At 41.0% G+C, this 23,731-nt stretch overlaps 10 non-coding genes across 10 annotated transcripts; all 10 read right to left on the bottom strand.

Moving 5' to 3' along the window:
- Positions 1-8,693: 8,693 nt before the first annotated feature.
- LOC121134955 lies at positions 8,694-8,772 on the bottom strand. Its single transcript, XR_005872157.1, has one exon. It is a non-coding gene; the product is annotated as a small nucleolar RNA SNORD115 (small nucleolar RNA).
- Positions 8,773-9,816: 1,044 nt separating this feature from the next.
- Positions 9,817-9,895, bottom strand: LOC121135073. The gene has a single exon (XR_005872264.1). It is a non-coding gene; the product is annotated as a small nucleolar RNA SNORD115 (small nucleolar RNA).
- Positions 9,896-11,556: 1,661 nt separating this feature from the next.
- On the bottom strand, positions 11,557-11,635 carry LOC121134830. The gene has a single exon (XR_005872039.1). It is a non-coding gene; the product is annotated as a small nucleolar RNA SNORD115 (small nucleolar RNA).
- Positions 11,636-13,277: 1,642 nt separating this feature from the next.
- On the bottom strand, positions 13,278-13,356 carry LOC121134812. The gene has a single exon (XR_005872022.1). It is a non-coding gene; the product is annotated as a small nucleolar RNA SNORD115 (small nucleolar RNA).
- Positions 13,357-14,999: 1,643 nt separating this feature from the next.
- LOC121134820 lies at positions 15,000-15,078 on the bottom strand. The gene has a single exon (XR_005872029.1). It is a non-coding gene; the product is annotated as a small nucleolar RNA SNORD115 (small nucleolar RNA).
- A 1,644-nt stretch (positions 15,079-16,722) lies between these two features.
- LOC121135083 lies at positions 16,723-16,801 on the bottom strand. Its single transcript, XR_005872274.1, has one exon. It is a non-coding gene; the product is annotated as a small nucleolar RNA SNORD115 (small nucleolar RNA).
- A 1,644-nt stretch (positions 16,802-18,445) lies between these two features.
- On the bottom strand, positions 18,446-18,524 carry LOC121135082. The gene has a single exon (XR_005872273.1). It is a non-coding gene; the product is annotated as a small nucleolar RNA SNORD115 (small nucleolar RNA).
- Positions 18,525-20,164: 1,640 nt separating this feature from the next.
- LOC121134933 lies at positions 20,165-20,243 on the bottom strand. Its single transcript, XR_005872139.1, has one exon. It is a non-coding gene; the product is annotated as a small nucleolar RNA SNORD115 (small nucleolar RNA).
- A 1,665-nt stretch (positions 20,244-21,908) lies between these two features.
- On the bottom strand, positions 21,909-21,987 carry LOC121134926. The gene has a single exon (XR_005872132.1). It is a non-coding gene; the product is annotated as a small nucleolar RNA SNORD115 (small nucleolar RNA).
- A 1,665-nt stretch (positions 21,988-23,652) lies between these two features.
- LOC121134891 lies at positions 23,653-23,731 on the bottom strand. Its single transcript, XR_005872098.1, has one exon. It is a non-coding gene; the product is annotated as a small nucleolar RNA SNORD115 (small nucleolar RNA).

The raw sequence follows: 23,731 nt of genomic DNA, 5'->3' as shown, positions 1-23,731 counted from the left end.
ACTCTCTATCTGTGGAAGTGCAGAGTGGCACTATCCTGATCCATATCTAAAATCCATATATGAGTGAGTACATACCATGTTTGTCTTTTTGCGACTGGGTTACCTCACTCAGGATGGTTTCTTCCAGTGCTATCCATTTCCCTGCGAATTTCAAGATTCCATTGTTTTTTTCTGCTGAGTAATACTCCATTGTGTAAATGTACCACATTTTCTCTATCCACTCTTCAGTTGAGGGGCATCTAGGTTGCTTCCAGGTTCTGGCTATTACAAACAATGCTGCTATGAACATAGTGGAGCAGATGCCCTTGTTGTATGAACCGGCCTCATTTGGATAAATGCCTAAGAGTGGAATTGCTGGGTCTAGTGGTATATTAATTCCCATTTTCCTGAGGAATCTCCATACTGATTTCCAAAGAGGCTGTATGAGTCCGCATTCCCACCAGGAGTGGAGGAGTGTTCCTCTCTCTCCACATCCTCTCCAGCATAAATTGTCTTCGGTGTTTTTGATTCTAGCCATTCTGACAGAAGTAAGATGGTATCTCAGAGTTGTTTTGATTTGCATTTCCCTGATGGCTAAGGATGTTGAGCACTTTCTTAAGTGTCTCTTGTTCATTTTAGCCTCATCTACTGAGAATTCTCTATTTAGCTCTGTACCCCACATTTCAAGTGGATCCTTTAGTGTTTTGGAGACTTGTTTCTTAAGTTCTTTGTAAATTTTGGAGATTAGCCCTCTGTCAGATGTAGGGTTAGTGAATATCTTTTCCCATTCTGTGGCCTGCCTTTTTGTCTTTTTGACTGTGTCCTTTGCCTTACAGAAGCTTTTTCGTTTCAGAAGGTCCCATTTGTTAATTGTCGATCTCAGTGCCTGTGCCACTGGTGTTATGTTTAGGAAGTGGTCTCCTGTACCAACTCGTTGAAGAGTATCTCCCACTTTCTCTTCTAAAAGTTTCAGTGTGGCTGGATGTATGTTGAGATCTTTGTTCCATTTGGACTTGAGTTTTGTACAAGGAGATAAACATGGATCTATCTGCAGTCTTCTGCATACCAGTACCCAGTTATGCCAGCACCATTTGTTGAAGATGCTTTCTTTTTTCCACTGTACAGTTTTAGCTTCTTTGTCAAAAATCAGGTGTTCATAGGTGTGTGGGTTAAAATTAGGGCTTTCGATTCGGTTCCATTGGTCTACCTGCCTATTTTTGTGCCAATACCAAGCTGTTTTCAGGACTATAGCTCTATAATAGAGCTTGAAGTCAGGTATTGTGATGCCTCCTGAAGTTCCTTTATTGTATAGGGATGTTTTGGCTATCCTGGGCCTTTTGTTTTTCCATATAAAGTTGATTAATGTTCTTTCCAGGTCCTTGAAGAATTGTGACGGAATTTTGATAGGGATTGCATTGAATCTATAGACTGCTTTTGGCAAGATTGCCATTTTTATTATGTTGATCCTACCAATCCAAGAGCATGGGAGATCTTTCCATTTTCTGTTATCTTCTTTGATTTCTTTCTTCAAAGACACAAAGTTCTTGATATACAGGTCTTTCACTTCCTTGGTTAACATTATCCCCAGATATTTGATGCTGTTTTTGGCTATTGTAAAAGGTGATGTTTCTCTGATTTCTTTCTCCATCACTTCATCATCTGTATATACTAGGGCCACTGATTTTTTTGAGTTTACCTTGTATCCTGCCACATTGCTGAAGGTGTTTATCAGCTCTAGGAGTAACCTTGCAGAGTTTTTTGGATTACTTTTGTAAACTATCATATCATCTGCAAATAATGAAAGTTTGACTTCTTCTTTTCCTATTTGTATCCCCTTTATCTCCTTTTGTTTTCTTATTGCTGTAGCTAGAACTTCAAGTACAATATTGAAGAGATATGGAGAGAGTGGACATCCTTGTCTTGTTCCTGATTTTAGAGGAATTGCTTTGAGTTTCTCTCCATTTAGTTTGATGTTAGCTGTTGGTTTACTGTATATTGCTTTTATTATATTCAGGTACGTTCCTGTTATCCCTGATCTCTCTAGGACCTTTATCATGAAGGGGTGCTGGATTTTGTCAAAGGCTTTTTCAGCATCTAGTGAGATGATCATGTGGTTATTCTTTCGCAGAATGTTAATATGGTGGATTACATTGATAGATTCTCTAATGATGAACCATCCCTGCATTCCTGCAATGAAGCCTACTTGATCATGGTGGATGATTTTCCTGATGTGTTCTTGAATCCGGTTTGCAAGTATTTTATTGAGTATTTTTGCATCAATGTTCATGAGGGAAATTGGTCTATAGTTCTCTTTCTTAGTTGTGTCTTTGTGCGGCTTGGGTATCAAGGTAATTGTAGCCTCGTTGAAAGAGTTTGGCAGTGAGCCTCCTGCTTCTATTGTGTGGAATACTTTGACGAGTATTGGAATGAGCTCTTCTTTGAATTTCTGGTAGAATTCTGCACTGAAGCCATCTGGGCCTAGGCTTTTTTTGTTTGGGAGACTTTTGATGACTGCTTCTATTTCATTAGGGGTTATAGGTCTGTTTAGATTATTTATCTGTTCTTGATTTAGTTTTGGCAAGTGATATCTATCCAGGAAATTGTCCATTTCCTTTAAATTTTCAAATTTTGTGGAGTACAGATTTTCAAAGTATGCCCTGATAATTCTCTTGATTTCCTCAGAGTCCGTTGTTATGTCCCCTTTTTCATCCTTGATTTTGTTAATTAGCATGTTCTCTCTCTGTCTTTTGGTTAGTTTGGACAGAGGTTTGTCTATTTTGTTGATTTTCTCAAAGAACCAACTCTTTGTTTCATTGATTCTTCTCAGTGTTTTCCTGGTTTCTACTAGATTGATTTCAGCCCTCAATTTGATTATTTCCTGGCATCTGCTCCTCCTGGGGGAGTTTGCTTCTTTTTGTTCTAGAACATTCAGCTGTGCTATTAATTCTCTAGTATGACTGTTCTCCAGTTTTTTCATGTGGGCACTTAGTGCTATAAACTTTCCTCTCAGCACTGCTTTCAAAGTGTCCCATAAGTTTGTGTATGTTGTGTCTTCATTCTCATTGAAATCGAGGAAGTCTTTAATTTCTTTTTTTATTTGTTCCTTTACCCAGGGATGGTACAATTTTGCATTGTTCAATCTTCATCAGTTTGTAGGGTTTCTGCGATTTGTGTTATTGTTGAATTCTAATTTTAATGCATGGTGGTCTGATAAGATGCAGGGTGTTATTCCAATTTTTTTGTATCTGTGGAGATTTGCTATGTTTCCTATTATGTGGTCAATTTTAGAGAAGGTTCCATGTGGTGCCGAGAAGAAGGTATATCCCTTTGTATTTGGATGGAATGTTCTATAGATGTCTGTTAAACCCAGTTGGGTCATAACTTCTATTAATTCTTTTGTTTCTTTGTTAAGTTTCTGTCTGGAGGTCCTGTCTAGCGGTGAGAGCGGAGTGTTGAAGTCTCCTACTATTAGTGTGTGAGTTTTTATGTGCATTTTGAGTTTTATTAATGTTTCTTTCACGAATGTAGGTGCCTTTGTATTTGGGGCGTAGATGTTTAAAATCGAGACTTCGTCTTGATGTATTTTTCCTTTGATGAATATGAAGTGCCCTTCTTCATCGCTTTTGATTGATTTTAATTTGAAGTCTAATTTGTTAGATATTAGGATTGCTACGCCCGCTTGTTTCTTGGGGCTGTTTGATTGGAAGTTCTTTTCCCAGCCCTTTACTCTGAGATAACGTCTGTCTTTGTTGTTGAGATGTGTTTCTTGTATGCAGCAGAAGGAAGGCTTCTGTCTTTGTATCCATTCTGCTAGTCTGTTTCTTTTTATAGGCAAGTTGAGGCCGTTGACATTGAGGGATATTAATGACCATTGATTGGTGATCCTTGTTTGCGCTTGATTTATTGTTAGTGAAGTTATTTTGTGTTGTTTCTCGTCCCTTTTTCTTTTAGTGTTTTGTAAAGTATGATTATATATTGCCTGTGTCTTTGTGAATGTATTTATCTTCCTTGGCTCTAGGTTTTCCTTCTAGCATTTTCTGTAGAGCTGGATTCATGGATACGTATTGTTTAAATCTGGCTTTGTCATGGAATATTTTGTTTTCTCCATCTATGGTAATTGAGAGCTTTGCTGGATATAGTAGTCTGGGCTGGCATCCTTGTTCCCTTAGCGTTTGTAGGACATGTGACCAGGATCTTCTGGCTTTCATCGTTTCCATTGAGAAGTCAGGTGTAATTCGGATAGGTCTGCCTTTGTATGTTACTTGGCCTTTTTCTTTAGCTGCTCTTAATATTTTCTCTTTGCTCTGTAGGTTTGATGTTTTGATTATTATATGGCGAGGTGACTTCTTTTTCTGGTCAAGCCTATTTGGTGTTCTGTAAGATTCTTGTACTTTCATAGGCATATCTTTCTTTAGGTTAGGGAAGTTTTCTTCTATGATTTTGTTGAATATGTTTTCTGTACCTTTGAGTTGAAGTTCTTCATCTTCTTCTATACCTATTATTCTCAGGTTTGGCTTCTTCATGGTGTCCCATATTTCCTGGATATTTTGTGTTAAGGATTTGTTGGTTTTAATATTTTCTTTGGTTGACGACTCTATATCCTCTAATGAGTCTTCAACACCTGAGATTCTCTCTTCTATCTCTTGTATTCTATTGGTGATACTTGCATCTGTAGTTCCAGACTGTTTACCGAGCTTTTCTATTTCCAGCATCCCTTCATTCTGTGTTTTCTTTATCGTTTCTATTTGAGCATTCAATCCTTCAACTGTTTGAGCTGTTTCCTTAATTTTTTTGGTTGTTTTTTCTTGGTGCTCTTTAGATTCTTTGAGAGATTTGTTTATTTCTTGAATTTTTCCCCCATTTCATGGATTTTTTGTTTGTTTTTTCTTCTATTTCTTTAAGGGATTTCCTCGTTTCTTCTTTGATGCTATCCATCATCTTCATGAAATAATTTTTAAGGTCTGTCTCCTCTTCTTCATCTATGTAGTGCTTTTCGGGACTTGCTGGTGTTGGATCCCTGGATTCTGGTGGGGTCATGTTGGTGTTTCTATTGCTGAGTGATCTCTTAATCTGTCTTCTTCCTATCTCTTCTTCCAGTGGGTGCTGGTGGGGTCTTTCTGTCTCCACTGGTCTCCTTCCTTACTGCAGCTGAAGCTGGGGATGCTGAAGCTGGACTCGCTGGGGTTGGGGTCTTGGAGGGTTTGATCTCTTTCCTGAAGCTGGACTCGCTGGGGTTGGGGTCTTGGAAGGGCTGATCTCTTTCCTGTGTGGGCGGCTCTTCTGGATGCAGGGAGCAGCCCAGAAGATCGTGGGGGTATGGGTGATGGGCAGGCGGTCCCCACTGGAGACCCAATCTCACCTGAAGCTGGGCTCCCTGGGGTTGGGGTCTTGGAGGGTCTGATCTCTTTCCTGTGTCTATGGAATATCTTGTTTTCTCTGTCTATAGTGATTGAGAGCTTTGCCGGGTATAGTAGTCTGGGCTGACATCCATGGTCTCTTAGTGTAGGTAGAATATCTATCCAGGACCTTCTGGCTTTCAGAGTTTCCATGGAGAATTCAGGTGTAATTCTGATAGGTCTGCCTTTATATGTTACTTGATTTTTTCCTTAGCTGCTCTTAATATTCTTTCTTTATTCTGTATGTTTGGGGTCTTGATTATTATGTGGTGAGGGGATTTTTTTTTTGTGGTCCACTCTATTTGTTGTTCTGTAGGCTTCTTGTACCTTCATTGGCATGTCTTTCTTAAGGTTGGGAAAGTTTTCTTCTATGATTTTGTTGAATATGCCTTCTGCCCCTTTGATGTGGATTTCTTCTCCTTCTTCTACACCTTATATTCTTTGGTTTGGTCTTTTCATGGTGTCCCATATTTCCTGGATGTTTTGTGTTACGGATTTGTTGGATGTAAGGTTTTCTTTGGATGATAAATCCATTTCTCCTAGTGTATCTTCAACTCTTGAGATTCTCTCTTCCATCTCTTCTATTCTGCTGGTAATGTTTGTATCGCTAGTGCCTGACTGTTTGTCCAGCTTTTCTATTTTCTGCCTTTCTTCAGATTGTGTTATTTAATGTCTCTATTTCCGTTTTCTACCCTTGCAGTGTTTGCATTTCTTCTTGCAATTTTCTGTTCATCTTTTCGTCCATTTGTGGCCTTTTATGAATTTTATTGGTTTGTTCTTTCTTCCCTTTCTTGCATTTTTTTGGTTCGCTTTTTGTTCCATTTCTCGCATTTTGTGCTTTGTTTCTTCTTCCATTTCCTGCCTTTTTTGGTTTGTTTCTTCTTCCATTTTTTCATTTTTTGCTTTGTTGTTTCTACCATATCTTGCATTTTTTGCTTTGTTTCTTCTTCCATTTCCTGCCTTTTTTGTATGTTTCTTCTTCAAATTCTTACATTTTTTTGCTTTGTTTTTTCTTCCATTTCTCGCATTTTTTGCTTCGTTTCTTCTTCCATTTCCTGTCTTTTTTGGTTTGTTTTTTCTTCCAATTCTTGCATTTTTTGGTTTGTTTTTTCTTCCATTTCTTGCATTTTTGGTTTGTTTTTTCTTCCACTTTTTTGAGGGATTTTCCTATATCCTCTTTTAGGGCCTGTATCATTTTCATGAAAGTGCTTTTAAGGTCATTCGCTTCTGCTTTGTTCATATTGGAATGTTGGGGTCTTGCTGGTGTGGAGTCTCTAGAATCTGGCGGTGTCATATTTGTTTTTCTGGTGCTGAGTGTGTTTTTGTATTGTCTCTTTCCCATCTCTTCTTCTAGTGGGTGCAGAAAGAGCCCCTTACTGGTCTGGGGACCAGAGTTCCCTTTTGGTGGGTGCTAGCAAGTACAATTATCTGGTGGTTCTTCTATTCCTTGTCCAAATGCTGGTCCCGTGGGTGGAGAAGAAGAACAGGAATCTGGGGCGCTTAGCCTCCTACCTGATCCCCTGGACCCTATGCTGGGTACTGTTGTACCTGAACCGGAACAGCTACTCCCATGGTCTCCCTGGCTTCTCTGGTTTCCTGGTCTCGTTGCCAGGAGAGAATACCTGGAGTCTGGGGCGCTTGGCTCCCGCCGGGGTTGGGAGCTCTGTGCAGGTCCCAGGCGATCTGCAGGTACTGGAACACAGGCCAGGAAGCCGGCCTGTTTACCTGATGCTGCTGCAGGAACAGCTGCTTCCGTGGACTCCCAGCCTCCTCTGGTTTCCGGATCTCGTTAGTGGGAGAGAAGATCTGGAGTCTGGGGAGTGAAGAAAATTTTATGGTTCCAAATTTGTAAGTCAGTGTCAGCACAATCGCAATGCTCATGTTTGGTATGCCCAATATCTACATTGTGATGATTGTGTGCATTTATAATCAGTGCTTAGGGGTACATAATGATAAATTGCAAATGCAGTTACCTTTTGCCACACCTAGCCACGATTAAAAAATCACTGATTTCCTAATCATTGTCACTGCCAGCATTCAATGCATGAGTAGACAGACCATGGGAAGGGCATATTAAGGCATGTTTAAAATATTTATCATCTGATCATTCACTGTGTCTCACTAGGTTCAAGATATCTCATCTGCTCTACACAGAGCTATCCTATTTCACTCTGACATCACTGAGTATTCACCATTGTAGGATGCATAACCTCAAGTTTCTTTACTGCCAAAGCACTACATGCATAGGATCCCTTCACCTGTTCTCTTACACTGCCTTGTCACAGGAAGGATGGAGGCCTTTATAGCTTGGGATGACATTATGTGTTTTAAATTTTATGCCACTTATGTGTGGTGAGTGGGTATCCACATAATGCTGAGCCTGTGCATCTATGCCAAGAGGGTTATGCATGTCTAGTTGCACATTGTGGAAATGCCTCATATGGTCTGTTGCCTGCATATCAGGACAAATTCAGTAATCCTAACAAAAATTGGAATCTGGTTTAACTTACTGATGTGTACATTAGTCCACTAGAACACTGTGAGTCTCTGTCTCCCTTTTCACCCTCAGAAAGGTAACATAGTGATCTCACAGCATTCCTGGGCCTGCAGACTGGACACTCCTGAGCAACATCTATGCAAGACTGGACTATGAATACTTCCTTGCACAGTGAGAACATAAAGCTCTTGCCAAGGCAGTAACAATCAGTATTGAATGTATTTATAAAATACATTCTCCTATCCATGTTCTGTGTAATTACAATGGACTGAATGTCCTGATCAACTTCTTGATCCCACCTGTTCGGAAATTCACAGCTCAGTTAACCAATGTCTACTAATTGGTATTCTAAAAGTCAAGACATCTTTAAGTACCATCCTTTTATCTTGGTCTTAGTCAGATTGGATTCAAAATTGGAAGGGAGAACCCAAGGTTTATGGCTTAGATTTCATGGGATTATAAGGTCTTCTTTTCTAATGTTTGAAAGAGGATATCTAAAGGAGACCTAGGTACTTAAGCTGATATTTACTCGCACCTGTGGGTGAAATGATGGAGTAACTAAGACTGCATTATCGTTCACTGAAATGCAGAAGAGAATAGATGAAAATGAAAAGTGTGCTGAGGCCTGCGGTCTGGACATACTTAGATTTTGCCAAAAAAGTGACTTCCTTGGCAGGACTCATGCTCCCCTAGAGAAGACCACATGGACTTTACAGGATTCCCCAGAAGGGAAACACTGCTGGGTGAATGAGGCCTTTGCACGGGCTAATGGGAAAGGCCATATTGCATTAGTCCCTCATTTATCCCTTGTCCTTTAACCCTGGCCTCAGCAGCTGGAACCAGAGCATGATATTTTTGTCATCACCTCTCTTCATGATGTAGGTATGTCATCATGGACCCGTTTCCTCAGAAGGCATAGTTATTCCTGGTATTGGCACACATTCAGTGCTACTTACAAGGATGACAAAAGACCATCTATTCAGAAGGAAGGTCTCGGCAGGCTTCGCACAAATGGTCAGCGGGCATAAGACTCTTGAGGGTATCAAGCAGAATCAGTTGCCTCATGTGGCCTGTTGCCTGCACATCAGGACAAGTTCACTAATCCTAACAGAAAGAATCGGTATCTGAGTTTAACCTACTGATATGTACATTAGTCCACTAGAACACTGTGACTGTGTGTATCTATTTAGACCCTCAGAAATTTAACCTAGTAATCTCCCTGCCCTCCTGGGGCTGCAGACTGGACAATACTGAGCAACATCTATGCAAGACTTGAGCAGGATTAATTCCTGGCACAGTGAGAACATAAAACTCTTGCCAAGGTAGTAGCAATCAATGTGGAATATATTTGAAAAATACATTCACCTATCAATATGCTGTGTAATAAAATGGAATGAAAGTCCTGATCCATTTCATGGTACCACCTGTTCAAAAATTCACAGCTCATTTACCCAATATCTACTAACTGTAATTATAAGTTAAGGCTTCTTCAATTACCATCCTTTTATCATGGTTTAGTCAGATTGGATTCCAAAAATGAAGGGAGAATCCATGTTTTATGACTTGGATTTCATTGGAATCCTAGAAGGTCTTGCATTCTAATGTTTGAAATATGATATCAAAACAATACCTGGGTACATACACTGATATTGCCACATACCTGAAGGAGAAATGATTGATGCACCAAGTCTGAATCCTAGTTCACTGAAATGCATAAGAGAATAGATGGAAATGACCATTGTGCTGATGCCGCCATATGGACATACTTTCATTTTGCCAAATGAGCCTTCCTTGGGAGGACTCATGCTCCCCTAAAAAAAGAGCAACTGGACTTAACAGGATTCCCCAGAAGGGTAACACTGCTTGGTGAATGAGGGCCTGTACACGGGCCTATGGGAAAGGCCTGATGGGACTAGTCCCCCATTTCTCCCCTGTCTTTAACCTGGGCCTCAGCGGCCGGAACCTGAGCATGATTTTTATGTCATCACCTCTCTTCAGGACGTAGGTTTCTCATCATAGACCCGTGTCCTCAGAAGGCACAGCTAGACATTCTAGTGGGACACAAACAGTTCTACTTACCAGGATGACAAAGACCATCTATTCAAAAGGTATGTCTCAGCAATCTTCACACAAATGGTAAGCGGGCTTTAGCGTCCTGAGGGTATCAACCAGAATCAGTAATCTCAGTGAAGAAAATTTATGGATCCAAATTTACAAGTCAGTGTCAGCACAATCGCAATGCTCAAGTTTGGAATTCCTAATAACTACAACGTGATGATTGTGTGCATTGATAATCAGTGCTTCAGGTTAGATATTGATAAATTGCAAATGCAGTTATCTTTTTTCCACACCAAGCCAAGATTAACCCATCACTGGCTTCATCCTCATCCTCACTGCAAGCATTCAATGCTTGAGGTGACAGACTATGGGAGGGGCATATTATAGGTCTGTTGATAACATTTTAGCATTGATCATTCACTGTGTCTCACTAGGTTCAAGAAATCGATTCAGCTCAGCACTGAGCTATCCTATTTCCCTGTGACATCACTAGGTACTCACCATTGTAAGATACATAACCCCAAGTTTCTAAAGGGCCCAAGCACCACAAGCATGGGATGCCTCCACCAGTACTCTTACCCTACCTTATCACAGGAAGGATGGAGTCTTTATAGCTCGGGGTGACATTCATGTGTTTGAAATTTCACAGCACATATATGTGGTGAATGTGTATCCAATAATGCTGAGCCTGTGCTTATATGCCAAGATGGGAAGGCCTGTCCAGTTGCACATTGTCGTATTGCCTCATGTGTCCTGTTGCCTGCATATCAGGATAAGTTCACTATTCCTAACAAAAATAAATGGTATCTGAGTTTAACTTACTGATGTGTACATTGGTCCACTAGAACACTGTAACTGTGTATATCTGCTTAGACCCTCAGAAAGTTAACCTAGTAATCTCTTGCACTCCTGGGCCTGCAGACTGGACAATCCTGAGAAACATCTATGCAAGACTGGAGCATGAATAATTCGTAGCACAGTGAGATCATAAAACACTTGCCAAATAGTAACAATAAATGAGGAATGTATTTGAAATATACATTCACCTGTCAATATGCTGTGTAATTAAAATGGACCCAAAGTCCTGATTCATTTCTTGTTCCCACCAGTTTGAAAATTCACAGCTTAGTTACGCAATATCGACTAATTGGAATTATAAAGTCCAGGCATCTTTATTTAATTTCCGTTTATCACGGTCTTAGTCAGATTGGATTCCAAAAATGAAGTGGTAATCCATGTTTTATGACTTGGATTTCATTGGAATCCTTGAAGGTCTGGCTTTCTAATGTTTGAAGGATAATATAAAAATGAGACGTGGATACATACACTGATATTGCCACGTACCTGAAGGTGAAAATATTGAGGCACCATGTCTGACCCCTCGTTCACTGAAATGCATAAGAGAATAGATGGAAGTGAGCATTGTGCTGATGCCGCCAATGGACATACTTAGATTTTGCCAAAAGAGCCTTCCTTGGGAGGACTTCTGCTCCCCTAAAGAAGAGCAACAGGACTTAACAGGATTCCCCAGAAGGGTAACACTGCTGGGTGAATGAGGGCTTGTACACGGCCTATGGGAAAGGCCTGATGGGACTAGTCCCCCATTTCTCCCCTGTCCTTTAACATGGGCCTCAGCAGACCGAGACAGAGCATGATTTTTATGTCATCACCTCTCTTCAGGACGTAGGTTTCTCATCATAGACCCTGTCCTCAGAAGGCACAGCTAGACATTCTAGTGGGACACAAACAGTGCTACTTACCTGGATGAAAAAGACCATCTATTCAGAAGGTATGTCTCATCAATCTTCACACAAACGGTCAGCGGGCAGTAGAGTCCTGAGGGAATCAACCAGAATCAGTAATCTCAGTGAAGAAAATTTATAGATCCAAATTTGCAAGTCAGTGTCAGCCTAATCGCAATGTTCAGGTTTGGAATTCCCAATATCTACAATGTGATGTTTGTGTGCATTGATAATCAGTGATTCGGGTTGATAATGAAAAATTGCAAATGCCGTTATCTTGTGATTAACACACCACCGGCTTAATCCACATCCTCACTGCCAGCATTCATTGTTTGTGCTGACATACCATGGGAAGGGCATATTATAGCTCTGCTGAAAACATTTTATCATTGATCATTCACTTTGTCTCACGAGGTTCAAGACATCTCACCTGTTCAGAACTGAGCTATCCTATTCCCCTGTGACATCACTAGGTACTCACCATTATATGATGTATAAATCAAGTTTCTTAGTGCCCAAGCACCACAAGCATGGGATGCCTTCACCAGTTCTCTTACCCTACCTTATCAAAGGAAGGATGGAGCCTTTATATCTTGGGATGACATTCATGTGTTTGAAATTTCATGGCACTTATATGTGGTGAGTGTGTATCCAATAATGCTGAGCCTGAGATTATATGCCAAGAGGGGAAGGCATGTCCAGTTGTACATTGTTGTATTGCCTCATGTTGCCTGTTTGCTGTATATCAGGGCAAGTTCACTAATCCTAACAAAAAGAAACGGTATCTGAGTTTAACCTACTGATATATACACTAGTCCACTAGAACACTGTGAGTGTGTGTCTCCCTCTTTACACTCACAAAGGCAACTTAGTGATTTCTCTGCACTCCTGGCCCTGCAGTCTGGACAATCATGAGCCACATCTATGCAAGACTGGAGCATTAATATTTCCTGGCACAGTGAGTACATAAAACTCTTGCCAAGGTAGTAACAATCACTGTGGAAGGTATTTGAAAAATACATTCACTTATCAATATGCTGTGTAATAAATTGGACTGAAAGTCCTGATCCATTTCTTGGTACCACCTGTTCAAAAATTCACAGCTCAGTTACCCAATATCTACTAATTGGAATTACATGTCAAGCCATCTTTAATTACCATCCTTTTATTATGGTCTTAGTCAGATTGGATTCCAAAAACGAAGGGAGATCCCAAGTTTTATAGCATAGATTTCATTGGAATCCTAGAAGTCTTGCTTTCTAAAGTTTTAAGGATGATATCAAAACAAGACCTGGGTACATACACTGATATTGCCACGTACCTGAAGGTGAAATGATTGAGGCACCATGTCTGACCCATCGTTCACTGAAATGCATAAGAGAACAGATGGCAATGAGCATTGTGCTGATGCCGCAATATGGACATACAGAGATTTGGCCAAAAGAGCCTTCCTTGGGAGGACCCCTGCTCCCCTAAAGAAGAGCAACAGGAATTAACAGGATTCCCCAGAAGGGTAACACTGCTGGGTGAATGAGGGCCTGTACACGGGCCTATGGGACAGGCCTGATGTGACTAGTCCCCCATTTCTCTCCTGTCCTTTAACATGGGCCTCAGCAGACCGAGACTGAGCATGATTTTTATGTCATCACCTCTCTTCAGGACGTAGGTTTCTCATCATAGACCCATGTCCTCAGAAGGCACAGCTAGACATTCTAGTGGGACACAAACAGTGCTACTTACCAGGATGACAAAGACCATCTATTCAGAAGGTATGTCTCATCAATCTTCACACAAACGGTCAGCGGGCATTAGAGTCCTGAGGGAATAAACCACTATCCATAATCTCAGTGAAGAAAATTTATGGATTCAAATTAACAAGTCAGTGTCAGCCTAATCGCAATGATCAGGTTTGGAATTACCAATATCTACAATGTGATGATTGTGTGCATTGATAATCAGTGATTCGGGGTAGATAATGAAAAATTGCAAATGCCGTTATGTTGTGATTAACCCATCACTGGTTTCATTCACATCCTCACTGCCAGCATTCATTGTTTGTGCTGACAGACCATGGGAAGGACATATTATAGGTCTGGTGAAAACATTTTATCATTGATCATTCACTGTGTCTCAATAGGTTCAAGACATCTCATCTGTTCAGCACTGAGCTATCCTATTCCCCTGTGACATCACTAGGTACTCACCATTGTAAGATGTATAAGTCAAGTTTCTTAGTGCCCAAGCACCACAAGCATGGGATGCCTTCACCAGTTCTCTTACCATACCTTATCACAGGAAGGATGGAGGCTTTATATCTTGGGATGACATTCATGTGTTTGAAATTTCATGGCAATTATATGTGGTGAGTGTGTATCCAATAATGTTGAGCCTGTGCATATATTCCAAGATGGCAAGGCCTGTCCAGTTTGACATTGTCGTATTTCCACATGTTGCCTGTTTCCTGCATATCAGGACAAGTTCACTAATCCTAACAAAAAGAAACGGTATCTGAGTTTAACCTACTGATGTATACATTAGTCCACTAGAAAACTGTCCGTGTTTGTCTCCCTTTTGACCCTACATGGTAACTTAGTGATTTCACCGCACTCCGAGCCCTGCAGACTGGACAATTCTGAGCCACATATATGCAAGACTGGAGCATTAATAATTCCTGGCACAGTGAGAACATAATACACTTGCCAAGGTAGTAACAATCACAGTGGAAGGTATTTGAAAAATACATTCACCTATCAATATGCTGTGTAATAAATTTGACTGAAAGTCCTGATCCATTTCTTGGTACTACCTGTTCGAAAATTCACAGCTCAGTTACCCAATATCGCCTAATTGGAATTATAAGTCAAGGCATCTTCAATTACCATCCTTTTATCATGGTCTTAGTCAGATTGGATACCAAGAAGGAAGGGTGATCCCAACTTTTATGGCTTAGATTTCATTGGAACCCTAGAAGGTCTTGCTTTCTAAAGTTTGAAGGATGATATCAAAACTAGACCTGGGTACATACCCTGATATTGCCATGTACCTGAAGGTGAAATGATTGAGGCACCATGTCTAACTCCTCCTTAACTGAAATACATAAGAGAATAGATGGAAATGAGCATTGTGCTGATGCCGCCATATGGAAATACTTAGATTTTGCCAAAAGAGCCTTCCTTGGGATGACACATGCTCCCCTAAAGAAGAGCAACAGGACTTAACAGGATTCCCCAGAAGGGTAACACTGCTGCGTGAATGAGGGCCTGTACACGGGCCTATGGGAAAGGCCTGATGGGACTATTCCCCCATTTCTCCCCTGTCCTTTAACCTGGGCCTCAGCAACCGGAACCTGAGCATGATTTTTATGTCATCACCTCTCTTCAGGACGTAGGTTTCTCATCATAGACCCGTGTCCTCAGAAGGCACAGCTATACATTCTAGTGTTACACAAACAGTGCTACTTACCAGGATGACAAGTATCATCTATACAGAAGGTATGTCTCATCAATCTTCACACAAATGGTGAGCAGGCATTAGAGTCCTGAGGGAATAAACCACTATCCGTTATCTCAGTGAAGAAAATTTATGGATTCAAATTAACAAGTCAGTGTCAGAATAATCGCAATGCTTATGTTTGGAATTCCCAATATCTACAATGTATTGATTGTGTGCATTGATAATCAGTGATTCTGGGTAGATAATGAAAAATTGCAAATGCCGTTATCTTGTGATTAACCCATCACTGGTTCCATCCACATCTTCACTGGCAGCATTCATTTTTTGTGCTGACAGACCATGAGAAGGGCATATTATAGGTCTGGTTAAAACATTTTACCATTGAACATTCACTGTGTCTCAATAGGTTCAAGACATCTCATCTGTTCAGCACTGAGCTATCCTATTCCCCTGTGACATCACTCAATACTCACCATTGTAGGATGTATAACCTCAATTTTCTTGGTGCCTAAGCACCACAACATGGGGTGCCTTCACCAGTTCTCTTACCCTATCTTTTCACAGGAAGGATGGAGTCTTTATATCTTGGGATGACATTCATGTGTTTGAAATTTCAGGGCACTTATATGTGGTGAGTGTGTATCCAATAATGCTGAGCCTGTGCATATATGAAAATAGGGGAAGGCCTGTCCAGTTGCACAGTGTCGTATTGCCACATGTGGCCCGTTGCCTGCATATCAGGACAAGTTCACAAATCCTAACAAAAAGAAACGGTATCTGAGTTTATCATACTGATATATACATTAGTCCACTAGAACAATGTGAGTGTGTGTTTCCCTTTTGACCTTCACAAAGGTAACTTAGTGATTTCACTGCACTCTGGGCCCTTCAGACTGGAAAAACCTGAGCCACATCTATGCAAGACTGGAGCATGAATAAATCCTGGCACAGTGAGAACATAAAACTCTTGCCAAGGTAGTAACAATCACTGTGGAAGGTATTTGAAAAATACATTCACCTATAAATATGCTGTGTAATAAAATGGACTGAAAGTCTTGATCCATTTCTTGGTACCACCTGTTCAAAAATTCACAGCTCAGTTACCCAATATCTACTAATTGGAATTATATGTCAAGCCATCTTTAATTACCATATTTTTATCATGGTCTTAGTCAGATTGGATTCCAAAAACAAAAGGAAATCCCATGTTTTATGGCTTAGATTTCATTGGAATACTAGAAGTCTTGCTTTCTAATGTTTGAAGGATGATATCAAAACAAGACCTGGGTACATACACTGATATTGCCACGTACCTGAAGGTGAAATGATTGAGGCACCATGTCTGACCCATCGTTCACTGAAATGCATAAGAGAACCGATGGAAATGAGCATTGTGCTGATGCCGCAATATGGACATACATAGATTTTGCCAAAAGAGCCTTCCTTGGGAGGACCCCTGCTCCCCTAAAGAAGAGCAACAGGAATTAACAGGATTCCCCAGAAGGTTAACACTGCTGGGTGAATGAGGGCCTGTACACGGGCCTATGGGAAAGGCCTGATGGGACTAGTCCCCCATTTCTCTCCTGTCCTTTAACATGGGCCTCAGCAGACCGAGACTGAGCATGATTTTTATGTCATCACCTCTCTTCAGGACGTAGGTTTCTCATCATAGACCCATGTCCTCAGAAGGCACAGCTAGACATTCTAGTGGGACACAAACAGTGCTACTTACCAGGATGACAAAGACCATCTATTCAGAAGTTATGTCTCAGCAATCTTCACACAAATGGTAAGCGGGCATTAGAGTCCTGAGGGAATAAACCACTATCCATAATCTCAGTGAAGAAAATTTATGGATTCAAATTAACAAGTCAGTGTCAGCCTAATCGCAATGATCAGGTTTGGAATTACCAATATCTAAAATGTGATGATTGTGTGCATTGATAATCAGTGATTCGGGGTAGATAATGAAAAATTGCAAATGCTGTTATCTTGTGATTAACCCACCACTGGCTTAATCTACATCCTCACTGACAGCATTCATTGTTTGTGCTGACATACCATGGGAAGGGCATATTATAGCTCTGCTGAAAACATTTTATCATTGATCATTCACTGTGTCTCACGAGGTTCATGAAATCTCATCTGTTCAGAACTGAGCTATCCTATTCCCCTGTGACATCACTAGGTACTCACCATTATATGATGTATAAATCAAGTTTCTTAGTGCCCAAGCACCACAAGCATGGGATGCCTTCACCAGTTCTCCTACCCTACCTTATCACAGGAAGGATGGAGCCTTTATATCTTGGGATGACATTCATGTGTTTGAAATTTCATGGCACTTATATGTGGTGAGTGTGTATCCAATAATGCTGAGCCTGTGATTATATGCCAAGAGGGGAAGGCCTGTCCAGTTGCACATTGTTGTATTGCCTCATGTTGCCTGTTTCCTGCATATCAGGGCAAGTTCACTAATCCTAACAAAAAGAAAAGGTATCTGAGTTTAACCTACTTATATATACACTAGTCCACTAGAACATTGTGAGTGTGTGTCTCCCTCTTTACCCTCACAAAGGCAACTTAGTGATTTCTCTGCACTCTTGGCCCTGCAGTCTGGACAATCATGAGCCACATCTATGCAAGACTGGAGCATTAATATTTCCTGGCACAGTGAGAACATAAAACTCTTGCCAAGGTAGTAACAATCACTGTGGAAGGTATTTGAAAAATACATTCACCTATCAATATGCTGTGTAATAAATTGGACTGAAAGTCCTGATCCATTTCTTGGTACCACCTGTTCAAAAATTCACAGCTCAGTTACCCAATATCTACTAATTGGAATTACATGTCAAGCCATCTTTAATTACCATCCTTTTATTATGATCTTAGTCAGATTGGATTCCAAAAACGAAGGGAGATCCCAAGTTTTATGGCTTAGATTTCATTGGAATCCTAGAAGTCTTGCTTTCTAAAGTTTGAAGGATGATATCAAAACAAGACCTGGGTACATACACTGATATTGCCACGTACCTGAAGGTGAAATGATTGAGGCACCATGTCTGACCCCTCGTTCACTGAAATGCATAAGAAAACAGATAGAAATGAGCATTGTGCTGATGCCGCCATATGGACATACAGAGACTTTGCCAAAAGAGCCTTCCTTGGGAGGACTCTTGCTCCCCTAAAGAAGAGCAACAGGACTTAACAGGATTCCCCAGAAGGGTAACACATCTGGGTGAATGAGGGCCTGTTCACGGGCCTATGGGAAATGCCTGATGGGACTAGTCCCCCATTTCTCCCCTGTCCTTTAATATGGGCCTCAGCAGACCGAGACTGAGCATGATTTTTATGTCATCACCTCTCTTCAGGACGTAGGTTTCTCATCATAGACCCATGTCCTCAGAAGGCACAGCTAGACATTCTAGTGGGACACAAACAATGCTACTTACTAGGATGAAAAAGACCATCTATTCAGAAGGTATGTCTCATCAATGTTCACACAAACGGTCAGCGGGCATTAGAGTCCTGAGGGAATCAACCAGAATCAGTAATCTCAGTAAAGAAAATTTGTTGATCCAAATTTACAAGTCAGTGTCAGCATAATCGCAATGCTCAGGTTTGGAATTCCCAATATCTAAAATGTGATGTTTGTGTGCATTGATATTCAGTGATTCGGGATAGATAATGAAAAATTGCAAATGCCGTTATCTTGTGAATAACCCATCACTGGTTTCATCCTCATCCTCACTGTCAGCATTCATTGTTTGTGCTGACAGATATTGGGAAGGGCATATTATAGCTGTGGTGAAAACATTTTATCATTGATCATTCACTGTGTCTCACTAGGTTCATGAAATCTCATCTGTTCATCACTGAGCTATCCTATTCCCCTGTGACATCACTAGGTACTCACCATTGTAGGATGTATAAGTCAAGTTTCTTAGTGCCCAAGTACCACAAGCATGGGATGCCTTCACCAGTTTTCTTACCCTACCTTATCACAGGAAGGATGGAGGCTTTATATCTTGGGATGACATTCATGTGTTTGAAATTTCATGGCAATTATATGTGGTGAGTGTGTATCCAATAATGTTGAGCCTGTGCATATATTCCAAGATGCGAAGGCCTGTCCAGTTTGACATTGTCGTATTTCCACATGTTGCCTGTTTCCTGCATATCAGGACAAGTTCACTAATCCAACAAAAAGAAAAGGTATCTGAGTTTAACCTACTGATGTATACATTAGTCCACTAGAACACTGTGAGTGTGTGTCCCCCTTTTGACCCTACATGGTAACTTAGTGATTTCACTGCACTCTGGGCCCTGTAGACTGGAATATTCTGAGCCACATATATGCAAGACTGGAGCATTAATAATTCCTGGCACAGTGAGAACATAATACACTTGCCAATGTAGTAACAATCACTGTGGAAAGTATTTGAAAATACATTCACCTATCAATATGCTGTGTAATAAATTGGACTGAAAGTCCAGATCCATTTCTTGGTACTACCTGTTCGAAAATTCACAGCTCAGTTACCCAATATCGCCTAATTGGAATTATAAGTCAAGGCATCTTCAATTACCATCCTTTTATCATGGTCTTAGTCAGATTGGATACCAAGAAGGAAGGGTGATCCCAAGTTTTATGGCTTAGATTTCATTGGAACCCTAGAAGGTCTTGCTTTCTAATGTTTGAAGGATGATATCAAAACTAGACCTGGGTACATACCCTGATATTGCCACGTACCTGAAGGTGAAATGATTGAGGCACCATGTCTGGCCCCTCCTTAACTAAATGCATAAGAGAATAGATGGAAATGAGCATTGTGCTGATTCTGCCATATGGACATACAGAGATTTTGCCAAAAGAGCCTTCCTTGGGATGACTCATGCTCCCCTAAAGAAGAGCAACAGGACTTAACAGGATTCCCCAGAAGGGTAACACTGCCGGGTGAATGAGGGCCTGCAAACGGGCCTATGGGAAAGGCCTGATGGGACTAATCACCCATTTCACCCCTGTCCTTTAACCTGGGCCTCAGCAGCCAGAACCTGAGCACGAGTTTTATGTCATCACCTCTCTTCATGAGGTAGGTTTGTCATAATAGACCTGTGTCCTCAGAAGGCATAGCTATACATGCTAGTTGGACACAAACATTGCTTCTTACCAGGATGACAAAGACCATCTATTCAGAAGGTATATCTCGGCAATCTTCACACAAATGGTCAGTGGTCATTAGCCTCCTGATGGTATCAAGCAGAATCAGTTATCTCAGTGAAGAAAATTTATGGATCCATATTTACAAGTCAGTGTCAGCACAATCGCAATGCTCAGGTTTGGAATGCCCAATATCGACATTGTGATGACTGTGTGCATTGATAATCAGTGATTCGCGGCAGATAATGATAAATTGCAAATGCAGTTATCTTTTGGCACACCTAGCCAAGATTAACCCATCACTGTATTCATCCTCATCCTCACTGGCAGCATTCAATGCTTGAGCTGACAGACCATGGAAAGGGCATTTTATAGACCAGTTGAAAACATTTTACCATCTTATAATTCACTGTGTCTCACTAGTTTCAAGACATCTCATCTGCTCAGCACTGAGCTATCCTATTTCCCTATCACATCACTGAGTACTCACCATTGAAGGATGTATAACCTCAAGTTTCTAAACTGCCCACACACCACATGCATAGTATGCCTTAACCAGTTCTCTTACCGTATCTTATCACAGGAAGGATCGAGTCCTTTATAGTTTTAGATGACAATCATATGTTTGAAATTTCATGCAAATTAGGTGGGGTGAGTGGTTATCCAGATAATGCTGAGCCTGTGCATCTATGCCAAGAGGGGAATGTCTGTCCAATTTCTTATTGTCAAATTGTCTCATGTGCCTTGTTGCCTGCATCTCAGGACAAGCTCACTAATCCTAACAAAAAGAAATTGTATCTGATTTAAACTTAATGATGTGTACATTAGTACACTAGAATACTGTGAGTCTCTCTCCCTTTTGACTCTAAGAAAGGTTACCTAGTGATCTCCCTGCACCCCTGGGCCTGCAGATTGGACACTCCTGAGCAACATCTATGCAAGACTGGAGCATGAAAACTTCCTGGCACAGTGACAACATAAAACTCTTGCCAAGGTATTAACAATCAATGTGGAATGTATTTGAAAAAGACATTCACCTATGAATATGCTGTGTAATTAAATGGACTGAAAGTCCTGATCCATTTCTTATTCCCACCTGTTCGAAAATTCACAGATCAGTTACCCAATGTCTACTAATTGGAATTATAAAGTCAAGGCATCTTTAATTACCACCCGTTTATCATGGTCTTTGTCAGATTGGATTCCAAAAAGGAAGGGAGGACCCAAGTTTTGTGGCTTAGATTTCATTGGAATCCTAGAAGGTCTTCCTTTCGAATGTTTCAAGGATGATATCAAAATGAGACCTAGGTACATACACTGATATTGCCACGTACCTGAAGGTGAAGTGATTGAGGCACCAAGTCTGAATCCTCGTTCACTGAAATGCATAAGAGAATAGATGGAAATGAGCAATGTGCTGATGCCAGCCATCTGGACATACTTAGATTTTGCCAAAAGAGCCTTCCTTCGGAGGACTCATGCTCCCCTAATGAAGAGGAGCTGGACTTAACAGGATTCCCCAGAAGGGAAACAGTGCTGGGTGAATGAGGGCCTGTCCAACGGCCTATGGGGAAGGCCTGATGAGACTAGTCCCCCATTTCTCCCCTGTCCTTTAACCTAGGCCTCAGCAGCAGGAACATGAACATGATATTTTTGTCATCACCTCTCTTCATGAGGTAGGTGTGTCATCATAGACCCGTTACACATAAGACATAGTTATACATGCTAGTGGAACACAAACAGTGCTACTTACCAGGATGACAAAGACCATCTATTCAGAAGGTATGTCTCGGCAAGCTTCACACAAATGGTCAGCAGGCATAAGCCTCCTGTGGATATCAAACCGAATCAGTTATCTCAGTGAAGATAATTTAGGGATCCACATTTACAAGTCAGTTTCAGCACAAATGCAATGCTCAGGTTTGGAACTCCCAATATCTACATTGTGAAGACTGTGTGCATTGATAATCAGTGCTTCGGGGTACTTAATGATAAATTGCAAATGCAGTTATCGATTGCACACCTAGCCAATATTAACCCATCACTGGTTTGACTCTCATCCTCTCTGGCAGCATTCAATCCTAGAGCTGACAGACCATTGGTAGGGCATATTATAGGCCTGGAGAAAACATTTTAACATCTGATCATTCACTGTGTCTCACTAAGTTCAAGACATCTCATCTGCTCTGCATTGAGCTTTCCTATTTCCCTGTGACTTCACTAGGTACTCACCATTGTAGGATGTATAAACTCAAGTTTCTTAAGTTCCCAAACACCACAAGCATGGGGTGCCTTCACCAGTTCCCTTATCCTGCCTTATCACAGGAAGGATGGAGTTCTTTATAGCTTTGGATGACTTTCATGTGTTTGAAATTTCATGCCACTTATATGTGGTGAATGGGTATCCACATAATGATGAACATGAGCATATATGCCTAGTGGGGAATGCCTGTCCAGCTGCACATTGTGGTATTGCCTCATGTGGCCGGTTGCCTGCATATCAGGACAAGTTCACTAATCCTAACAAAAAGAAATGGTATCTGAGTTTAACCTACTGATATGTACATTAGTCCAATTGAAGACTGTGAGTGTGTGTCTCCCTTTTGACCTTCAGAAAGAACACCTAGTGATCTCCCTGCAATCCTGGACCTGAAGACTGGACACACATGAGCAACATCTATGCAAGACTGGAGCATGAATAATTACTGGCACAGTGACAACATAAAACTCTTGCCAAAGTATTAACAATCAATGTGGAAGGTATTTGAAAAATACATTCACCTATCAATATGCTGGGTAATTAAAATGGTCTGAAAGTCCTGATCCATTTCTTGATCCCACCTCTTCGAAAATCACAGCTCAGTTACCCAATATCTACTAATTGGAATTATACAGTCAAGGCATCTTTAATTACCACCCTTTTATCATGGTCTTAGTCAGATTGGATTCCAAAAAGGAAGGGAGATCCCAAGCTTTATGGCTTAGATTTAATTGGAATCCAAGAAGGTCTTGATTTCTAATGTTTGAAGGAGGATATCAAAACGAGACCGAGGTACTTAAACAGATATTGCCACGTACCTGAAGGTGAAATGATTGAGGCACCAAGTCTGAATCCTCGTTCACTGAAATGAATAATAGAATAGATGGAAATGAGCAGTGTGCTGATGCCGGCCATCTGCACATATTTAGATTTTGCCAAAAAGTGCCTTCCTTGGCAGGACTCATGCTCCCCTAATGAAGAGCACCTGGACATAACAGGATTCCCCAGAAAGGAAACATTCTATGTGAATGAGGGCTTGTACACGGGCCTATTGCAAAGGCACGGTGGGACTAGTTCCCCATTTCTCGCCTGTCCTCTAACCTGGGCCTCAGCTGCCAGAACCAGAGCATGATATTTATGTCACCACCTCTCTTCATGACATAGGTTTGTCATCATAGACCC

This window comes from Mesocricetus auratus, unplaced genomic scaffold (assembly GCF_017639785.1).
Source record: "Mesocricetus auratus isolate SY011 unplaced genomic scaffold, BCM_Maur_2.0 Super-Scaffold_100030, whole genome shotgun sequence".
Classification (NCBI taxonomy): Eukaryota; Metazoa; Chordata; class Mammalia; order Rodentia; family Cricetidae; genus Mesocricetus; species Mesocricetus auratus.
Note: the sequence above shows the minus strand (reverse complement) of the source record. Positions and strands in the feature narration are given on the sequence as shown.